The sequence below is a fragment of the Brachyhypopomus gauderio genome, unplaced genomic scaffold, assembly GCF_052324685.1.
Source record: "Brachyhypopomus gauderio isolate BG-103 unplaced genomic scaffold, BGAUD_0.2 sc97, whole genome shotgun sequence".
Lineage (NCBI taxonomy): Eukaryota > Metazoa > Chordata > Actinopteri > Gymnotiformes > Hypopomidae > Brachyhypopomus > Brachyhypopomus gauderio.
In genome coordinates, this window is record NW_027506918.1 from 488,929 (window position 1) to 497,240 (window position 8,312).

Consider the following 8,312-nt stretch of genomic DNA (forward strand, 5'->3'; position numbering starts at 1 on the left):
GTGCAGTACTGAGAAGAGAGGAAGGATTTGAAAACACCAGGAGGTCCTTAGACTCCATTGAAATGATATTACACCATTTGCAAACAATGATAGCAGAGCTTTGCAGTGGAGAAGAATGGAACGGTCAAGTGAAGGAGCCCTCACTAAAAAGAGTGATGGATACGTCTGCAGAGTGTCACACTGAGAGGAAGATACACTCCACAACAGAAAGAGAGTGATCACTCTCACTTAGGAGAACAGAGGAAGAGAGAAAGGTGGGCCTGACCTGGGAGAAGAATGAAATGGAACGAGATCTCCAGAAAATAAAGGACAGAGTGACCTATTTGGAGAGAATCATAATGCAAGAAAAAGAGAAGAGAGAGATGGAGGATGTGATGACCAGAGAGATTACACTGAAGGAACACACTGAAGGAGATGTATAGACTGAGAGATGGAGAGAGAGAGATGTAGAGAGTGAGAGAGATGGAGGCATAGAGAGGATAAAACAGAACAAGAAAAAAAAATCTGAAGAAACACAAAGATGATTGGCATCAAATATATTTGGAGATGCGTGGTGAGAAAGAAAAAGAAACAATGATTGATAGATTGAAGGAAAATATTAAGGAAAAAGAGACTTTATGAATTATGAAAACTTTAAGATGATGTGTTCAGTAGAGAGAAAGCTACGTGTAAATCCATCCAAGGAAGGTCAGAAAACGAAAGAAAAGACCTGAATGTGAAAAGAAGCTACAGATGGAGAGGAGATGGACAGAAAGGAGAGAAAGTGAGAGAAGGAGAGAAGAGGGCCTGTATGGGAGCATGAATACAGAAAGGTGGAAGAGTTCAAGGAGGAACGTCAAATAAAAAGGGAGAAAAGGATGAAGACAAAAAAAGAAGAGACAGAAGGACGAAAAGCTGAAGGAATCAGAGAAAAATGTGCTGAGAAAAACAGTAATGTTCAGCTTGAGAGGAATGAGAAAGAAAGAAAAAGAAAGAAGAGAGGGAGAATAGAAAGAGGAGAAACAAAGTCCTCTGCCTGACAGACTGAGAGGAGTTAAAGTGTACTGGACATGAGGACACACTGGGATCACACTGACCCCACTATAATGATATTCAGTTAATGATGTAATTTAATTGTAACACTAGATGTCACTAGTGAGATAACGATAGTTAAGCAGAACATGAATAGATGGAGTAGGAAGAACACACGTTGAGCGAGTGGGAAATAAAACAAGACAAGTTTCTTAAAGTGTCTATCTTTATAGTATTAAGAACGAATACAATAACGTTACATGGTACCAGGAGTAAATCATAAAGCCCTCTCAACGGGGATGCGACCAGTCTTTCTGGCAGCCCCCGTGGGGCGCGACGCAGGACGGCCCCTCGCCAAGGACCCCAGCATGGAACTCCACCTCCCCCTGGTGATCGCTCCCCTGATCTGGCCTCCTGAGTGGTGCTCTCTTCCTCCATTTCCTCGTCTTCACCGCCTGAACACCAGATCATTGGCTCCACTGGGGTTTCGCCACGGGACCAGTCCATAGTGCTCCCCTCAGAGGGATAGGGACAGACTTCCTCCTTGCACCCTCTCTTCCCCCTCACGGTTTCCCCGGAGAATTCAGAGGGGGGCGGACTCAAGTCCTCCTCCTCCGTTCACGGGTCACTGTCTTCCTCCTCTGTGCACGGCTCACCGTTCTCGTCCTCCGTGTACGGCTCACCGTCCGAGTACTTGGACGGAGGAGGGCGTTCTTCTTCCTCGCCCTCACCATAAATACTCGGTGGGGGCCGAGTACGCGGACGGAGGAGGGCTTTCCTCCTTTTCGGAGTACTCCTCCGACTCTACTCCCTCGAACTCGCTCTCGGGGGTCTTCTCTGCTGAGCAGAGCTCTAGGGAGCCAAGCGCCAGAGGCGAGCAGTCTCTAGTGGGAGAGCCGTGTCGCTCCTTCCACATCCTCACCGCGGCTTCACCATCGAAGCCACCTTGGTGTCCCGAGCCTGACGCAGCAGGTGCGCGCACAACGGGTCCTGCTGCATCTCCTCGCTGGTCACTGGGGCTTTGCGGTGCTGTGCATGGGAAGAGGCATGGTGGTGCCTGCTGGGCCTCTTCCCCTTCTTGGAACGGGTCGTGTATCCTGGCATTCAATTGGTCGGCTCGTCTTTCTCTGATGCTCAGTGGAGGGCGAAGGACGAGGCACAGAATCCTTGCTTGATGAACGCCACGTTTTAGCGCGGATAGCGCACACACAACTATAGACACATTATCGTGTATGACTTAGACAAAGACGAGCACGGGACACTGCGCGAACGCACATTAAATAGACAAACCACATAAGCCCAGAGTGATCACGAGACGAGCCACAGGTGAGACGAATGAACACATTCCGACACATCCACACCCACGAAGATCCACAGACGCAGACGACTAGACGTAGACGACATAAATACACACCCAAAGGGGAGGAGTCAGGGGCTGTAACGTGACAGAGATCAGGAAAACACAGATCAAACACTTAATCAGTGACAATACAGCAGAATGATCATCACCCTTATACACTTGGTCTGCTGAACATTATTTATTATGGTATCATTATGGTAAGATTCCAGTCAGGACATCAGATCCATATTTCTCACATGTAATACATTCACATTCAGTGGACTCAAACTTTCTATTTTAGTCAATAGTTAATAATCAAAGTCATGATTCTAATATTTTGAGGAAAAACATGTATTGAATTTTCTAAGATATAGTCAAAATATATATTTATAAATATAATGTTCCATTATTACATGTATGCAGAATAATTCAAGGCAACATTAACTTTGCTGTTCCACTGTTACTGATATCTTTGCTGGTAATATCCTCATAGGGGAGGAACTGTAACTGCAGAATAATGGGAAAACAGTGTCAGTAAAAGTGTGTGTTATAGTGCACAGGTGTGAACTGGTTAGAAGATCAGTGAATGTCACTTTCCCCCTGTCCCAGTCCAGCTGAACTCTGACCCTCTGCAGTTTCTCTGTAGGTGTGAGGAAGTGATCTGTGTGTCCTGGGCAGCGTGTCCAGTAAGTGCCCTTTATGTTCTCCAAACTCCACACTGAACCCCAGACCCTCGCTCCCTTTCTACATTCAGACTCTCTAATTACACCCAGTACCCAGTCATCACGGTCTCCAACATCAACATCCCAGCAGTGTGTCCCTGAGTTAAAGCCCTCAGAGCCCAGGACACACGCATACTCATCAAATCTCTCTGGATTATCAGGAAGCAGTGAGTCCTGTGGTCTCCATTCTACAGTAGTGAGATCATCAGACAGGTGGAGGTGTGGATGTGCAGTGTTGGGGTCCAGAGTAACAGGGTCTGAGGAGAGAGAACAGAATGAATCATCATGTTCTTCATGTGTTTATGTGATGAGGTCACATCTACAGACTGCAGACCCTTTACTCTGAGTGAAATGCTGCAGTAGGTTGATAAGAGGGAAGTGATGGTGATGTTGTGTGTTCATCACACACCCCTGCAGTACTTGTGTGCTTGTTGTTTTGACACTTGAAATTGTGTCTGTTTTATTCATTAATATATTTCTACATATCTTGGATTCATTATTTGAGTATCACATGTGACACTTAACTAGTGCAGTGTTACTGTTACACTGAGTGTCACACTGCATGTGTGTATTATTAGTGTCTGTGTACTGAAGTGTGTGTGTGTCCTCATTAGTGGGTAGATACCGTTAGTTCCCCTACTAAAGGGCGCTACTCCCAGAGTGACTAACACCGGTGGTGTAGGAGACAAAACATAAGGACCTTCTTTGCATTGTATGTAAATGTATTTAGTTAATTTACTTTTTTATGAAGAGGTGCATATGTGTATATATTGCTGTTTAATATAGTATTAAGATGCCAGAGGTGATACTGGTACTGATTATGTAAATATAAATGTCTACAGGACCATTTGTTTATGTGAAGAAATTAGGTCACTGTCTCTTTAAGAGCTAAGTGGCGACGGGGCGTGAAGCTCATGTTGGTTTAGGGGGAGAAGCGAGTAGTTGAGAACAGTGTTGCCAACTTAGCGACTTTGTCGTTATATTTAGCGACTTTTCAGACTCTGTAGAGACTTTTTGTAGTAAAAAGCGACTAGCGACAAATCTAGCAACTTTTTGTGGTGTTATTGGAGACTTTTGGAGACTCTGAACACACACGCTCTTCAGTTGCTGTCCTCTGGGGCGGGTGCTGCCGTGAGCCCCACAACACTCAGTGCAGTCTCACACTCAGAGCAGACCCTCACCGCTCCACGTCCACACTGCACATGAACTGTGCATGCCCAAAACTGCCGCTGACGCCCGAAAGACAGAAACAAAGATGGTGGCAGGGACAGATACAAAGACAAAGACTTCCTATAGACCCCTAGTATCTTCATTATTTACAGGATGGGGGAGCAGGTGGAGGTGGGGATGTCCCAGGGAGAGTGGGTGGTGTGTAGAGGGGAGAGTGGGTGGTGTGTAGAGGTGGAGAGTGGGTGGTGTAGAGGTGGAGAGTGGGTGGTGTGTAGAGGGGAGAGTGGGTGGTGTGTAGAGGTGGAGAGTGGGTGGTGTAGAGGTGGAGAGTGGGTGGTGTGTAGAGGTGGAGAGTGGGTGGTGTGTAGAGGTGGAGAGTGGGTGGTGTGTAGAGGTGGAGAGTGGGTGGTGTAGAGGGGAGAGTGGGTGGTGTAGAGGGGAGAGTGGGTGGTGTGTAGAGGTGGAGAGTGGGTGGTGTGTAGAGGTGGAGAGTGGGTGGTGTGTAGAGGGGAGAGTGGGTGGTGTGTAGAGGTGGAGAGTGGGTGGAGTAGAGGTGGAGAGTGGGTGGTGTGTAGAGGTGGAGAGTGGGTGGTGTGTAGAGGTGGAGAGTGGGTGGTGTGTAGAGGGGAGAGTGGGTGGTGTGTAGAGGTGGAGAGTGGGTGGAGTAGAGGTGGAGAGTGGGTGGTGTGTAGAGGTGGAGAGTGGGTGGTGTGTAGAGGGAGGAGTGGGTGGTGTAGAGGGGAGAGTGGGTGGTGTAGAGGGGAGAGTGGGTGGTGTGTAGAGGTGGAGAGTGGGTGGTGTAGAGGTGGAGAGTGGGTGGTGTGTAGAGGTGGAGAGTGGGTGGTGTGTAGAGGGGGAGAGTGGGTGGTGTGTAGAGGGGGAGAGTGGGTGGTGTGTAGAGGTGGAGAGTGGGTGGTGTGTAGAGGTGGAGAGTGGGTGGTGTGTAGAGGGGAGAGTGGGTGGTGTGTAGAGGTGGAGAGTGGGTGGTGTGTAGAGGTGGAGAGTGGGTGGTGTAGAGGTGGAGAGTGGGTGGTGTGTAGAGGTGGAGAGTGGGTGGTGTAGAGGTGGAGAGTGGGTGGTGTGTAGAGGTGGAGAGAGTGGGTGGTGTGTAGAGGTGGAGAGTGGGTGGTGTGTAGAGGTGGAGAGTGGGTGGTGTAGAGGTGGAGAGTGGGTGGTGTGTAGAGGTGGAGAGTGGGTGGTGTAGATCTCCTCATGGACTGACTGTCTCTCCTCAGACCAGCAGTCAACTGGTCGTCCCCCTCACTGTTTATATTAATACAGCCTTTAATACTGGAATAGTTCATTTACCAAACACCCAATGTTAATGTTTCTCTCTTTCTATAGAGTTCTAATTGTGAGGAGAACAGAATTACTCTAATTAATCAAAGAACACCAAAACTCACAGTACTGGAGAATCTTCTGCATTCTCTCCCAGACTCTGAACTTCAGGTTGGAAAGATGTTTTGCTACATTGATCAGAGCTCCTGACACCTTCTCATGTTGTTTTGGTGTGTGATGAACTCTGGAATAATATATTATTATATGTTGTATTCAAATTATTTAACATTTAAATTAACATGTGAAAAATATTTCACTGGAAATGTATAAAGCTGTTTTATTATCTTTCATTAAACATATCAGTGTATCTAACCACTTTTTGCACATAATCAGTATCAATGTATTTTTATTTTTTTTAATCATTTTAAGAACATTTTCTTAAATTATTTTCTTAAACCATCTTCATATATCTTGTTTCTGAAATAACAGAGACCACATACTGAAGATCTGAATGTATCAGAATAATTTCACAAACACAATGTGTAACACAATGTATCAAACAGAAATAATCACTTACTGTTTCAATGTGGACGACACATTCTGAGAAGGAAACAGAGGGACAAACACAGAAAATAAAATTAAATTTTAGTCATTTTGTTTACATGAGGGTCAAACATGCATCTTCCTTATATGATGATAACATCACACACACACGCGCGTACAAAAATAAATGTCAAAACATTTTACTTGTGCATTTGTGTGTGTGTGTGTGTGTGTGTGTGTGTGTGTGTGTGTGTGTGTGTGTGTGTGTGTGTGTGTGTGTGTGTATGTGTGAGGTAGATGGCTAGTGAGTGATTCTTTTTCTTCTACATTGGTGTATTTCACATGTTTTGAGCGTATGTCTAAGTGAGAGAGAGAGAGAGAGAGAGAGAGAGAGAGAGAGAGGGCGAGAGAGATACAGACTGAGTGATTCTTACTAGTAAGAACAGGATGTTCTCAGCTTCCATCTCCTTCTCTGTGTTTCTGATTTGATCTGAGAGATGCTATTTCTCCACTCATCTCCTCAATCTTCCTCCTCATCATGAGACTCTTCTGCTCCTCTTCCTCCTTCAGTGCAGCTATTCCTGCTGCTTCTTCATCTCTTAGAAACTGGTGGATCTTCTCAAACTCCTCCTTTATCTGCCTCTCTGTGTGCTGGGCCTGATACTGGAATGGGAGATGATGAGGAAATATAAACTGTCCAAATGTGTGTGTTTCATTATGGTGTACGTGGACAGTGATCACAGCACCATTCAGAACTCAGAGTGACCTTTCACCTTAATGTGTGCTGCTGTTTTCTCACAGACTTGTTTATGTTCCTCTAAGACCTTCAGATGCTGCTGTAGAGACTCCAGTGAGGTCTTGAGTTTGTTCTGTAAAATACGGGTTTAGTAGAAGACAGTGTGAGTCTTACAGGACTCATCACTGTATCTGTATAGATGTCCTGGAGATTACAGAGATTATAACGACTGAATACAATGGCGTGATTACTATGATTCCTTTTCATCCTTTTACTATCAAATTGAGATGTATGATATATTGTAGCAGATTGTATATCAATAATTTTATTTATATTAAGTTTCACGGTGAATGAAGGTCAGATTTAGCTGTCTGAAATTTCATCATCTGATAAATTTAATCTAGACTCTCCAACATATATTTCAAGATAATTGTAAACTGGAAAACATTACAGTTAAAAAATTAGTATATATTTCATACCTTAAAGTCACACACAGCTTCCTCTACTGGACAACAGTCGTGAGATTTATGTGCCTTTGAAATCTGACACACCACACACACAGGCTGTAGGTCCTCCAGACAGAAGACTTTGAGTTTCTCATTGTGCAGACTGCAGAGCACCTCAGACCCTGCTGAAGATCTCTGACTCCTACTCGCTAGAAAAGCCTCACACAAGTTCTTTAGGACAAGATTACAGGGAGGATCATCTCTTGAAGATCTTCTCCTACAAATTGGACATTCTTGAGATCCCTTGGCTTCCCAGAACTGCTGCAGACAGGTTTTACACACACTGTGGCTACATGACAATAGAACAGGATCCCTGAAGATGTCACAGCACACAGGACATGAAAACTCTTCTTCTGACAGAGGGTTTGTAGCAGCCATTTCCTCTAACAGCTGCTGTGCTGTTTCTCTGTAATGTCTCCTTCTGTACAAACTTCACTTTCACTTTTAGATCTTCTGTAATAAACACAGTAGCACAGGAGAGAATCAGTCACTGTAGTCCTTTATCCAGCTGAGGGAGTTTAGACTCCTTTCAGAAATAAGGCAGAAAGAAGTAAATACCAGAGTTAAGAGGTTCTCATAATATTTATAACTCACCTGAATGCTGAATTAATAAAGACTAGTGTGTCACTCAGGTTTACTTCCTCAAACAGGCAGGTGTGTACATGGAGGAGGAGCTTTTGTAAAGAAATAAAGGAGTTGAAAAAGTGTGATTTCTCCACCAGATGGCGCCAGTTTACTATCAAGTACCTGAATCAGGGAAACATGCACTAATATAAAAACTATTGGTTTTAATATTTATTCATTAAACAGGAGTGCAGCAAAACATTTGAAGTAAATATTTACATAATTATGAGATCATGATTTTTATTTTTTTTGAACACATAAAAAAAATTATAGGTTAAGCAATGATAAGTTCTTTAAAAAAAAAGTAGTTAATTGTCACGGTAGGTCAGCCTGGACACCACCAGAGGGCGCATACACACACTCCCCTCTGTCACACACATGCC

At 44.6% G+C, this 8,312-nt stretch overlaps 1 pseudogene across 1 annotated transcript; it reads right to left on the reverse strand.

Moving 5' to 3' along the window:
* Nucleotides 1-803: 803 nt before the first annotated feature.
* Nucleotides 804-7,943, reverse strand: LOC143496620 (E3 ubiquitin-protein ligase TRIM35-like; annotated as a pseudogene). The gene is made up of 7 exons (XR_013125667.1): nucleotides 7,900-7,943; nucleotides 7,279-7,758; nucleotides 6,837-6,932; nucleotides 6,498-6,726; nucleotides 6,098-6,120; nucleotides 5,646-5,764; nucleotides 804-3,329 (listed from the first exon to the last, which is right to left on the reverse strand). The product of XR_013125667.1 is annotated as an E3 ubiquitin-protein ligase TRIM35-like (transcript).
* Between the last annotated feature and the right edge of the window lie 369 nt (nucleotides 7,944-8,312).